Below are 13,390 nucleotides of genomic sequence, written 5' to 3' on the forward strand. Positions count from 1 at the left end.
TGAATTAACACTAGATGGGGTTGACTCAGCTTGTCATCCTACTGAGGTTGGCAAAATGAGTACCAGTAACGGAAAATACTAGACTATGGGTCCAGGCTGCTATGATCAGAGCATCAAGATGCCCAACAAGACATGAAGTGACCCAACACCAAGGGTTGTTTTTCATTGTCAATAAAATAGTGTGTCCCATTACATTTGGTCAGCTATTTTATGATGTGAAGAGCAAAATTGGAGTCAGCAAATCAAGCAAACCTATTTGTGGAATCGTATGAACAAAAATGTGAACGAGAATGGAACATAATTTGAACAAGCCGGTAGGCGATGAGGGATCCGCTAGGATCGAAGCGCTGGATACGATGCTTTTCAATCTGACCGATCCACTGACGAAGATTCATTGCCAAGACGTATTGGTTCACATACAATTGTTCCTCTGCCTGGCAAGATTTTTCCTATTGCGTATTTTTCCAACTGGCACTCCTCACAGGACTACCATTTGAAAAATGAAACCTAAATCAAAAATCGGCTCGAGTAAAATTTTCTAAATGTCTCAAAGTGTTTAATTCCGAAGTCTCGTTTCTCCACATTCAAAACTGTAGAACAAGTATTGAAAATAGTGAACGTAGGTCGAAAAAAAGTATTGTTTTTCGAATTTTGCGTATTTCACCGCCGACACCCTTGGTGATCGAATCTGGAAAAATGCTGCGGTTCAATTTTGTAGTAGTTATTAAACTCTATCCATACCCGGTTAAAATAGGTTAAAATTTAACCCCGGTTAAAATAGGTGTACCATATCCCTGTGTCGTAAGAGGCGACCAGGGTTGCGTCAGGAAGGGCATCCGGCGTAAAACATGTGCCAAATCACTATGCGGATCATAATGGATGATCCGCTGTGGCGACCCCTAACGGGAGCAGCCGAAAGAAGAAGAAGAAGAAGATTAAACTCTATCCATACACTGAATTTGAACGTTCTGCCGTCGACGGTTTCTGAGGTCAAGGTCACTTAACATATTCCCTGGTTCACCACCTTTCCGCATTTGGAGGGCTGCCATTCGGAAACTATGAGAGATAGAGGAACGTTATGCTATAGCGATAACTCGATGGGGATGCAAGGAATAGGCAGGAGTTGGTCCAGTCGCTCTACCTATCATAGAAGCCGCGCTACGTCAGTTACCTTTTGGGTTCTTAAAACGCGGTTTTTCGGCCGCTGCATCGCAAAGGGTGGTTGCTTAGCAACGAAATTCAAACGCGCACACTCCCAGCCAATATGGCACCTATTCGCCAAGTTTCATCAAAATCGGTTTGCTGGTTTGTGCTGTGGAGCCTCGCGTTGCACACACACACACACACACACACACACACACACACACACACACACACACACACACACACACACACACACACACACACACACACACACACACACACACACACACATACACACATACACACACGGAAAACCCGACAATAACAGATATCTAGCGAATCCCAACAGTATGCAAACAAGTACAGAGACATTCAAAGTACACCACCCCTACGCCAAATAAATATATTATATATCCTCGAGCACGCGACATTGCCGGGGTGCCTCAGGTGCCTAGCGATTCCTCCATGCAGGTCTCAGAGATGGAATTGGGAGTGAGCGGTCTAAAATAATTGATTGATTAATTATGTAATTACAATAAATAAATAATTGTTAAATAATTAATTTCTTAATCAAGTTGCGAATAGCATACCTAAACCACCACTGTTTCATCTGAATCTGTAACTTTTGAAAATTAATTCAATAATTAATCATTTAATTGATTAATCAAAAAAATCAAAAATACCTTTTATAGCCAAATCACTTGGTCATTGTTAGGTCTAAATATCAGCTTCCTATCTCAAAAGGTGCCTGAGATATTGCCCAGATGAGAAAGAAAATAAATAAGTAATGAATAAATCGATAATAATTAAGTAGTTAATCAATTTAAATTAATTAATCAAAAAATGTAAAAAAAATACCATTTTGCCAAAGCACTTGTTCACTATTCTGCTGAAATTTCAGCTTCCAAGCTCAAAGGATGGCTGAGATATTACCTGGACAAAAGCAAACAAACGGAGTGAAAACTGAGTACGCCCCTTCGGCGCACGTCATCACGGACGCCGATGATGTCCTGCAGCACCTGGAGATGGAATAGGGAGGGACGGTGCACAATAAAAGAAAAGCTACAATGAAAGCAGCTGGCGGGAATAAGGTTGTTCGAAGAAGTGTACCAGCACAAACATTTTCAATTGTTTTTAACGTGCACAGCCCTTCTCCAAACCACTGCCCCAAATTATCTTTGAGTACAGAAGCGGATAACTGTTTCTATTTAATTATGTCTTTTTCATGGTATTATGCTCAAGGAGGAGCTGCAACACAAATCATATGCACATATGTCGACAAATACATCATCATCATCATCATCACAAGAATAATATATTGTCACGGGTTTTGGTTGAGCACAGAGTTCACAGGGAGTTGCTCGGACCCGCTACTTGACCTCCAACCCTAAAGCTGCCAGCCACAAATAATTCCACAACCCAACGGATTGCTGAGCAACCGTGGACGTCATCGGAGGAGGTTATTCTGGCAGGGTCGCTGCTCCAAGACTCATGTTACCTCACCAGTGATTTAGCCCCTTTCAGATGTGGAACCACGCTGTCGACGTTTCATCTTTGTATCTATTTATTATGCACGGCCAAGCAAAACTGCAGGTGTGAGGTCGGATATATAATGGTGCAAATTACTGGGGTATAATGTCCCATCTGTCTATTACATGCTTTGTCCAACCAATGATGGAAAAAGGCAATTGAACAGGTTTGAAACACTTTACCAAATTATTCAAAAACACCTATTCATGGGTGCAATTCAAGGCAAGTATTTTCAAGTGCAGTGTCACAAAGAATTTAAGCAATTATCCCTCAGCACATAAAGATCCCCTTAAGCAATCTTCCTTAACTAAAGACAGGCCAGGCCAACAGAGAGAGAGAGAGAGGGAGGGAGGGAGAGAGGGATAGAGCGACAAGGAAGGGAATGCGGTGCGTGTGTCAGTACGAGGTCGCGAGAGGCGCAGTGTATACTATGTGAGTTCTAGAGAAAACGAGTGTGAGGTCCGTATCAGTGCCTCACCCAGCCGGGACAGAGGCTAATCGTTGATAGATATCTTATACTCTTTCTGCATCTCAAGTGGACAAATCAGCAGGGTTTAGATACAAAAAGGCAGATAGTGTAAGTCAGTATGAAGCTGCTGCGCACCAAAAGTCTCGTGTCACCGTCTGCTTGTGGAGCCTCACCCCAGAGTGACTTACCTCACACTGTCCTTCAGCTCGAATGTCAGGCAAGCAGTCTTGGTTTACATGCAGGAGTACAAGTGAGTAAGGCAGTTTATTTGCATGTCCAGGTCCTTTGGGCACGTGAGTTAGCACTCAATTATCTTATGCTCTGGTTTTTTATTAGTCCTGGCAGGGGAGTGGCTCTGAAGGGAGCAAGCAAGGGTCATGGAGGTGCTCTCTGACCCCAGGTGAGATGGGGCTTTGGACAGAAAAGGTCACTTCACACTCTTTGACCCTTGCGTGTCACATCATCATTGGTGCACACGGCCATATCATGGAGGGTTGGTGCATGCAGCATTCCAAGAGAGCAGCAAGGATTAAAATGGATGGAGGAAGGATAGATGTATGGATGAGGGAAGGATGGATGGATCTCCCACTCCATCCACCACCCCCATGACGGGATACCAACCCAAGGGGTTTATCCATGCTATATCCTATAAATAATGAGCATCATGTGAGGAAGCAGCATGTACCATTATTGACATTTTTGGAAGGACCTGGCCAATGATTGGAATTGAACCACCAACATCCCTGACTCGGCACTCTAATGATGATACCACCGAGGTTTCTTTTCCAAAGATTTCCGATTAGTTTTTAATGCTCTGTGCACATGAGCGAGATGATGCTCAATGAACAAGCTTCAGGGAGGAGCATCCTTAAACTTGCATCAAATTATATCATACATTATTTACACTCATCTCCATCACATTAACTGATGAAGATAAATTTAGCAACTGTAGGACAATCTCATGACCGCCAAATTTTTTTAAACTGCAATCTGTAAAAACAAAATTTACATAATTTTGTGAATTTATTCAGGAATATATGCCTAAAGATAATACAAGGTGGGTTTGCAGTTTTTCTCTTTTTTGTGTGTCAATTATAAACATAACTATTGTGGCAAAAAGAACTTCAAATAAGCCATATTACAAATATAGACACAATGAGTAATATGGATATTTAAGAGAGTGAATAAATAAAGACAATGAAATTAAACAATGACGAATAATGAGTGGGGACTCGGAATACTTCTTTACAAGCACCAGGTCACAGACCATCCCAAAAGCCAGGACAAGGACACTCGAGAGACAATGTGAGTAGAGGAGACTCAGCTTAACAAACGAAGGAAAGACAGTAGTTGGAATATGAAACACTTTCTTGTGATTAATTGAAATTGCAATTAGTACCTTTTGAAAGCTTGGACTGATTATTTAATTTTGCTTATTATGCTGTGGGCTTGTTTGATGCCTTCGATGCTGTAGTCCAAGAAATGCAAAATTATTTTTCAGATGGATATTTAAATATTATTTCTTGGTGGTCCTGCAACCAACAAGCAGCACAATTATAGTCTCAGTTATAAAGGGAACTGCCTCATGGTTATTTAACTGGAAGGTTTGAGGATTATTTTTCTGCAACTTCTAAATCTCTTTTTGGTTTCATCGCAACTAGTTTTTTCCAGTTGAAGATATGACATATTAAGGAAGAGCGCAAGTTGTAGTAACATCCTTGGTCTGTTTGGGTTGGCCCGTTCGGCATTTCCATCTGAGCTGATAGCTCATCAACCTTGTGGTACGGGAGGATCAAATCTTACATGCTGTGTATTGATTTGCCAATGCCTACTCGTGTCTGTAATTCATGCAAAAGGGATTGATGTTGGTAATGTCATTGCCCTGACAACAACAAATGCACAAGTACTTCCAATGAGTCTATGAAAAATTTAAAGAACACTGTTTCCAGTAACCTCTCTCTTCCTCTATGTCCAACACTTGTTTCTTGAACAAGTCTTGTTTGCATTGGTTTCCATGTTATTATATTGTTTATTTGGTTCTTGGCCATGCTTGTTTTCAGTGCCGCATTCACTAGGCAGAGGATACACTAGTTGGTTTGAAATTGTTATTCCAGATTGTAGTTGGGACAGGAACTTGGCCAAACAGTGCACAATGACCGACTCTTTTCCAAAGTATCATAGGATCTTTGGCATCCATCAGCAAATGCTTGCAGATGAGATGGTGAAAGTTGATGTCACGCAAGTCTTTCACGAGCTAACGAGCCAGGCGTTTGACTAAATCACAAATTCCTGCCACCTTCAGTCAGAGTCCCGGCAATAATTGCCTCCTATTTGCGAAAGACACCTTGGGATGTTTAACACTCACCAGCTGATGCTAGCATGATGGGACACCCAGCTTAATATCCATCCTAAGGATGACGCACATTGCGTTTCAATACCCTGCCTGTGAAACGCCAATCTAATGGTTTATCGTTGAGACGGGAATCAAACCCAGACTAGACAGCTCAAAGATAACCTCTGGATATTCAGACCCCTGAGCTGAGAAATCCGATACGAGCCCCTGTTGCATTATTACTGTGCTCTACTTTATAAGTACGAGTCCATTTTAATTGCTGGTTCAGGAGTCATTACCTCTCAGCATGCGCCGCAGACTCCTCATCCATCACAACTTCCAGCCCAAATCCTGGGAAATGATAATGGTGCAATAGATGGCATTCTATGAATAGTGTATGCTTTACATTACAGCTGCGCAAAGCACGAAAAAAGCCTTTTTTCCATAACATGAGTGGGAGGCATGGGAAGACAAGAATGGGAGAGGGGGTGAGGGCAGTAAAGGGATGTTCTTGCTCAAATTGTGCATCTCTTTAGAGCAGGCATCTAGAGCAATTGAAGTCCATAACTCACTGAATATCTGACTGGAGTTCCCACTTGATAGTTCATGATCAAACTCATGGTCTCATGTTGACTTGAAAGCAATTCGTGACTGGGTGCTGTTGTGAACGGATTCGATTCACAAACAAAGAAATCGATGAATTCCTTGACTTGATTCTTCAGGAAAAAGAAATAAGTACCAGGTTGAAATAATTATTTTCATTGCTGTACGTGATTGATTGCATCTCACCGTGTGCCCAAACTACAGATCTCTATGTCAACGCACGGAACAATCATTGAACAATGACCTGTGCCAGTGTTCTTAGAGAGTTTATTCACCCCCGCAAGTAAATTTAAAACTTTCTTTTAAACCTATGTTTTTAAACGTTCAGCAAACATTCTATACAAGCCTTGAGCTCAGATGTTTTTGGCTCTTCATTGGATATATAGCTTAAAGCTTTAAATCAAACGTGTTTCTTTGATACCAAATCAAACGTGACTTTCACCTTACCACCTGTTGAAATGTTGTTCCTGTTGGTTGTTTTCCAGTTATTAGATTATTAGTGTTACCACGTGGGTTGTGTTTGTTTAAGTGCAAATTTGACCTCATTTCTCAAGCACTTTTCCATTTCTTCTGTGAAAATATTATTGTTCTAAACTTAATCTGAGATTAGCTGACCCCCTATGAAGACAAAAATCGCAGCAACGGATATATATATATATATATATATATATACATATATATATATATATATATATATATATATATATACATATATATATACATATATACATATGTATGTATATATGTATATATATATATATATATATGTATATTTACGTATATGTATGTATATATATATATATATATGTATGTATATATATATATATATATATATATATATATATATATATATATATATATATATATATATATATATATATATTTATGTAAAAATGACCGTTTTTACAGCCATTTTTCCCTGCTATGCAGGGGTTGGCTTTTTCTTGAGGCAATGTTTTATGGCCGGATGCCCTTCCTGCCGCCAACCCTGGTCGCCTCTTACGACACACAGGGATATGGTACACCTATTCTAACCGGGGCATACACCGGGACCAGTACACTGGTACTCATTTTGCCGACCTCAGAAGGATGACAGGCTGAGTCAACCCCCTGGTGTTAATTCAGCAACCAACGGGGCTTGAACTCAGGACCTTTGGATCCCAAGCCGCCACCCTAACCACTAAGCCAACACCAGGCATATATATATATATATATATATATATATATATATATATATATATATATATATATATATATATATTTATATATATTTATATATATATATATATATATTTATATATATATATATATATATATATTTATATATATATATATATTTATATATATATATATATATATTTATATATATTTATATATATATATTTATATATATATATTTATATATATATATTTATATATATATATATATATTTATATATTTATATATATACACACAAATATATATATATATATATATATATATATATATATATATATATATATATATATATATATATATATGTGTGTGTGGTTGTGTATATATATATATATATATATATATATATATAACACCAGACACTGCCCAAGCCACTGCCCTAACACCAGACATATATATATATATATATATATATATATATATATATATATATATATATATATATATATATATATGTCTGGTGTTAGGGCAGTGGCTTGGGACCTAAAAGGTCCTGAGTTCAAGCCCCGTTGGGAAACTGAATTAATATATGTATGTATGTATATATATGTATATATACCAAGTCGAAAACACCAGTGGGTTGACTCAGCCTGCCATCCTTCCGAGGTCGGCAAAATGAGTACCAGTTGTACTGGGCCTGGTTAGAATAGGTGTACCATATACCTGTGTGTCGTAAGAGGCGACCAGGGTTGCGTCAGGAAGGTTGCGGCATAAAAACCTATGCCAAATCATAATGTGGACAACAAAACGAATTTCCATACCGGATTGGTCGAGGCCCGGGTTACCAACGACCGCCACCGGTACCGGTGGTCAGCAGGGTACCAGTGGAAATTGTGCTACTGCTGGGCGAAGGAGGAGAAGGAGACGGGGAAGGCGAGTCTGGAGGCAGTGGGAGAGGGGGAAGGGTAGAAGTGTGCAGGTGAGAGTTGGAACTCTGAATGTTGGGACGATGACTGGCAAAGGGCGAGAGTTGGCTGATATGATGGAGAGAAGAAAGGTGGACATACTGTGTGTACAAGAGACCAAGTGGATGGGGAGTAAGGCTCGGAGCATTGGAGGTGGTTTCAAACTGTTCTACCATGGTGTGGATGGGAGGAGAAATGGTGTCAGGGTAATCCTGAAGGAAGATTATGTCAAGAGGGTATTGGAGGTGAGGAGAGTGTCTGACCGAGTGACGAGTGTGAAGTTGGAAATTGAAGGGGTGATGATGAATGTCATCAGTGAATATGCCCCACATATGGGGTGTGAGATAGAGTATAAAGAAGATTTCTGGAGTGAGTTAGATGAAGTGGTGGAGAGTTGTATCCAAGGATGAAAGAGTGGTGATTGGAGCAGATTTCAATGGGCATGTTGGGGAAGGGAATAAAGAGGATGAGGAGGTGATGGGTAGGTACGGTCTCAACAAGAGAAATGTGGAAGGGCAAATGGTGGTAGAGTTTGCAAAAAGAATGGAAATGGCAGTGGTAAATACGTATTTTAAGAAGAAGGAGGAACACAAGGTGACATTCAAGAGTGGAGGAAAGTGCACACAGGTGGATTACATCTTAAGCAGGAGATGCAACCTGAAAGAGATTAGTGACTGTAAGGTGGTGGTAGGGGAGAGTGTAGCTTGACAGCATCGATTGGTGGTCTGTAGGATGACTTTAGAGGTGAGGTTGAGGAAGAGAGTGAGGGCTGAACCAAGGACCAGATGGTGGAAGCTGAAGGAGGAAGACTGTTGCGTGAACTTCAGGGAGGAGGTGAGACAGGCGTTGGATGGTGGTAAAGATGGGTGGGATGATTGGACAACTACAGCAGAAGTGGTGAGGGAGATAGCGAGGAAGGTACTTGGTGTGACATCTGGACAGAGGAAGGAAGATAAGGAGACTTGTTGGTGGAACGAGGAAGTACAGGAAAGTATAAGGAAGAAGGGGTTGGTGAAAAGGAAGTGGGATAGTCAGAGAGATGAAGAAAGTAGGCAGGAGTACAAGGAGTGGCGGCGAAAGACAAAAAGAGAGGTGGCAAAAGCCAAGGAAAAGGCATATGATGAGCTGTATGAGAAGTTGGATACAAAAGAAGGGGAAAAGGATTTATACCAATTGGCAAGACAGAGGGACCGAGCTGGGAAGGATGTGCTGCAGGTTCGGGTGATAAAGGACGCAAATGGGAATGTGCTGACGAGCGAGGAGAGTGTGTTGAGAAGGTGGATGGAGTACTTTTGAGGAGCTGATGAATGAAGAAAATGAGAGAGAGAGAAGGTTAGAAGAGGTGGAGATGGTGAATCTGGAAGTGGGTTGGATCAGTAAGGATGAAGTGAGGACTGCTATGAAGAAGATGAAAAGTGGAAAGGCGGTTGGCCTAGATGACATACCAGTGGAGGCATGGAAGTGCTCAGGAGAGATGGCAGTGGGGTTGTTAACCAGATTGTTTAATAAAGTCTTGGAAAGTGAGAGGATGCCGGAGGAGTGGAGATAAAGTGTACTGGTTCCGATTTTCAAGAACAAGGGTGATGTGCAGAGCTGTGGAAATTACAGAGGGATAAAATTGTTAAGCCACACCATGAAGGTGTGGGAAAGAGTAGTGGAAGCAAGGTTGAGAGGAGAGGTGACGATCTGTGAGCAGCAATATGGGTTTATGCCAGGAAAGAGCACCACTGATGCAATGTTTGCTTTGAGAATGTTGATGGAGAAGTATAGGGAAGGCCAGGAGGAGTTACATTGTGTGTTTGTGGATTCCGAGAAAGCTTATGATAGGGTGCCAAGAGAGGAGTTGTGGCATTGTATGAGGAAGTCGGGAGTGGTGGAGAAGTATGTGAGGATCGTGCAGGATATGTATGAGGACAGTGTGACAGCGGTGAGGTGTGCGGTAGGAATGATGGACCGGTTTAAGGTAAAAGTGGGATTGCACCAAGGATCGACTCTGAGCCATTTCCTGTTTGCAATGGTGATGGACAGGTTGACGGACGAGATCAGACTGGAGTCTCCATGGACTATGATGTTCGCGGATGACAGCATGATCTGTAGGGAGAGTAGGGAGCAGGCTGAGGCGAGCCGCGAGAGGTGGAGGTACTCACTGGAGAGAAGGGGAATGATAGTCAGTCGGAGTAAGATGGAGTACATGTGCATAAATGAGAGGGAGGGTGGTGGTATGGTGCGGTTGCAAGGAGTTGAGGTGTGGAAGTTGGATGGGTTTAAATACTTGGGATCAACTGTCCAAAGTAACGGAGAGTGTGGGAGAGAAGTGAAAAAGAGAGTGCAGGCAGGATGGAGTGGTTGGAGAAGAGTTGCAGGAGTGATTTGTGATAGAAGGGTAGCTGCAAGAGTGAAGGGGAAAGTATATAAGACTGTAGTGAGACCAGCTATGTTGTATGGTTTGGAGGCGGTGGCACTAACAAAAAGACATGAAGCAGAGCTGGAGGTGGCAGAGTTTAAGATGCTGCGATTCTCGTTGGGACTGACGAGGATGGATAGGATAAGAAATGAGTATATTAGAGGGACAGCGCTGGTAGGACGGTTTGGAGACAAAGTGAGAGAGGCACAGGAAGGAAGCGGAGTATATCGGCAGAAGGATGTTGAAGATGGAGCTGCCAGGCAGGAGGAGAAGAGGAAGGCCAAAGAAGAGGTTCATGGATATGGTGAGGGCGGACATGCGGGTGGTTGGAGTGTCAATGGAAGATGTGGAGGATAGAGCGAAATGGAGACGGTTGATCCGCTGTGGCGACCCTTAACGGGAGCGAGCCGAAAGAAGAAATATATATATATATATATATATATATATATATATATATATATATATATATATATATATATATATATATATATATATATATATATATTTGTGGTTCTCGGAACCGCATGCCTCCAAGGCAATGGCATCCAATATATGCCATTGACAGTTATTCCAAGACAGTTCCAAGACATTTATTCCATTAATATATGTTTAGGTAGTCCCCTTTTGTCTCACGGGTCAAATGGGACGTGCATTGCGGGGATCTCATATCTAGGTTTGCTTATACCAGTAAACTTCATTTCTACTCTTCTTCTCTGCTTATTCATGAGGTAAATCCGAATTTGGGTCCTCGCATAGGCCAGCAGGCACTGCGCTCGGACACCCGATCAGCATAGCGCGGCACAGTGCAGAGCTCCCATCCTCAAGCGATCCCTCAACCCAACTATTGCAGCAAGTTATACAGTATGCTTGGTAGCTCGAGATGATCGACTCGAGCTTCCGATGATCTGGGATGAGATTGCTGGTTGCATTGAAAAGGCATGCGAATGAATATCTCTTAAAGAGGCTGCACGGATGTGGTTTTGCACAACACAGAAGCAAATGACCCAATATCGGCAAGAGCGTGGCTAGTAGCTTGGTGCCAATCGAGTAGCTACATCGTCAGAGGCCGATAATCGGAAAACAACAACCATGCCACGTTGAGCGTGATACTGGCGGCACGATAATATCTTAACGTGAACTGAATTAAAAAAAATTAAATGTGGAATTGAACATAGCAGCAGTTCCAACTGCTAAAAAATGGTGTTCATTTGTCCAATTCACACATTGTTTGACACTCCAGACACTTCGAACCCCTCCCCTCCCCCCATTCCTCCTAATATAGGATATAATAGTTAAGCTTGTTCAATGCACATTTTCGTGTGTAAATTGCTCGATTTGAATGAGCTAAGAAAGTGTATAATAGATGTGGATGTGAGACAAGTGTAAGTGAACAAATTTCTAACAGTTTCTCGACATGTTTATACAACCCCATCACGATACTGTCAACAAATGAAGTGACGAACTAAGACTTTGAACCGCTGTCAGTAAATGTTACTCTTTGTCTTTGTTAGGAAAAGATCGAGTGGAATCTCATTTTACAACTTGCAATTTATCCTCGGAGCAATATTTACGTTTGCAGTTCAGAGATGCAAATATTTACAAAAAACGTGTTTAATTGACTCATTCTGTTTTCATCCTATATTCTGACATTCATACAGCACAGACTGAGTTGTTGAGCATTGTGTCACAACAATTCAATGCTGTGATTTGGATAGCCTGGCTTCCTTGAATATTGATTTGTGCAAGCTTGGTTTAAGGAAAACCTCAATAATGTCCCTGTAAAGCAACGACGCATTCGTTTGATGGTCGACTTATTGATGACACCGAGGACGGCGGGATAGCCGAGAAGTATGCAAACTCGCCTTTGACTTGTCTAGCCTGGGATTGAATCTCGACCCAGCTATAGACTGTCACCCTGGTGTTTCTCTTGAATGGCGAGGCATCGTGTTGGCAGGATGTTAAGCTGGAGTTCCCATTTGCCAGCATTGATTGCTCTTGGGTATTAAAGATCCCATGGTATATTTCGTGAAGAGTGGGCAGGTTATTTCTCGCACCCTGAACAAATTCCAAATTCCTGCCACCTTCAGTTGACTATCAAGTCTGCCTGGTCGGTTCGTGACAGAGTTGGGCCAAATACTTTCCTTGGTCAACTCTGCAAATTGGTCGAGCACGTTAAAGTAGGAGTCGTACATAGTAATAGCAGTTGTAGTAGTAGTACTCGTAGTAGTAGTCGTGATAATAGAACTGCTGAGGACACCCATTCCACATTTATATTGTTTGTACAGGAAGATTTACAAACTGAAACATTTCTGCAATTACAAAAACAGTTTACGTTTGAAGAAAAAGCATGTGACAATTGAAAACTACAAGTATATATTGTTGAATGGATGGCTGCCACCCAAAACTGCAAGTGATGTTAGGCGGTCAATCGCACACGCCAAGGCCATTTTTCTTGAGGATGGCCTGCTTAAAGCCATATGTGACACGAAAAACTCTGAGCGGTGTCGGTGCTTAAAGATTTAATGAGCATGTCGAAATACGGTTGTTGTCAGGATTATATTTATCCCAATTTGATCCTCCAGGAATTGTCAATGGATTGCACTGCTTGCTTGGGAAAGATGCCATTCAGACACGCATGTACTCAGGCCTTAGTTAGGCAAAAGAAAACGGAAATAGAAATCCCTGACACGAAGATACAATGAATAAATAACCACAATACTTGGCAAACAAGAAAAAAAACAAAAAACTAAAACCCACTAAGGGCCTATGCACGCAAGACCCATGCATT

General features: G+C 41.4%; 1 protein-coding gene across 6 annotated transcripts in view; it reads left to right on the forward strand.

The window, feature by feature from the left end:
- The window catches only part of LOC147026255 (extracellular sulfatase Sulf-1-like), a 397,411-nt gene that overhangs the window by 269,680 nt on the left and 114,341 nt on the right, over positions 1–13,390 (forward strand). The window lies entirely within an intron of this gene.

Source organism: Eptatretus burgeri, chromosome 5 (assembly GCF_056783735.1).
Source record: "Eptatretus burgeri isolate ZD-2024b chromosome 5, Ebu_testis_v1, whole genome shotgun sequence".
In the NCBI taxonomy this organism is placed as follows: domain Eukaryota; kingdom Metazoa; phylum Chordata; class Myxini; order Myxiniformes; family Myxinidae; genus Eptatretus; species Eptatretus burgeri.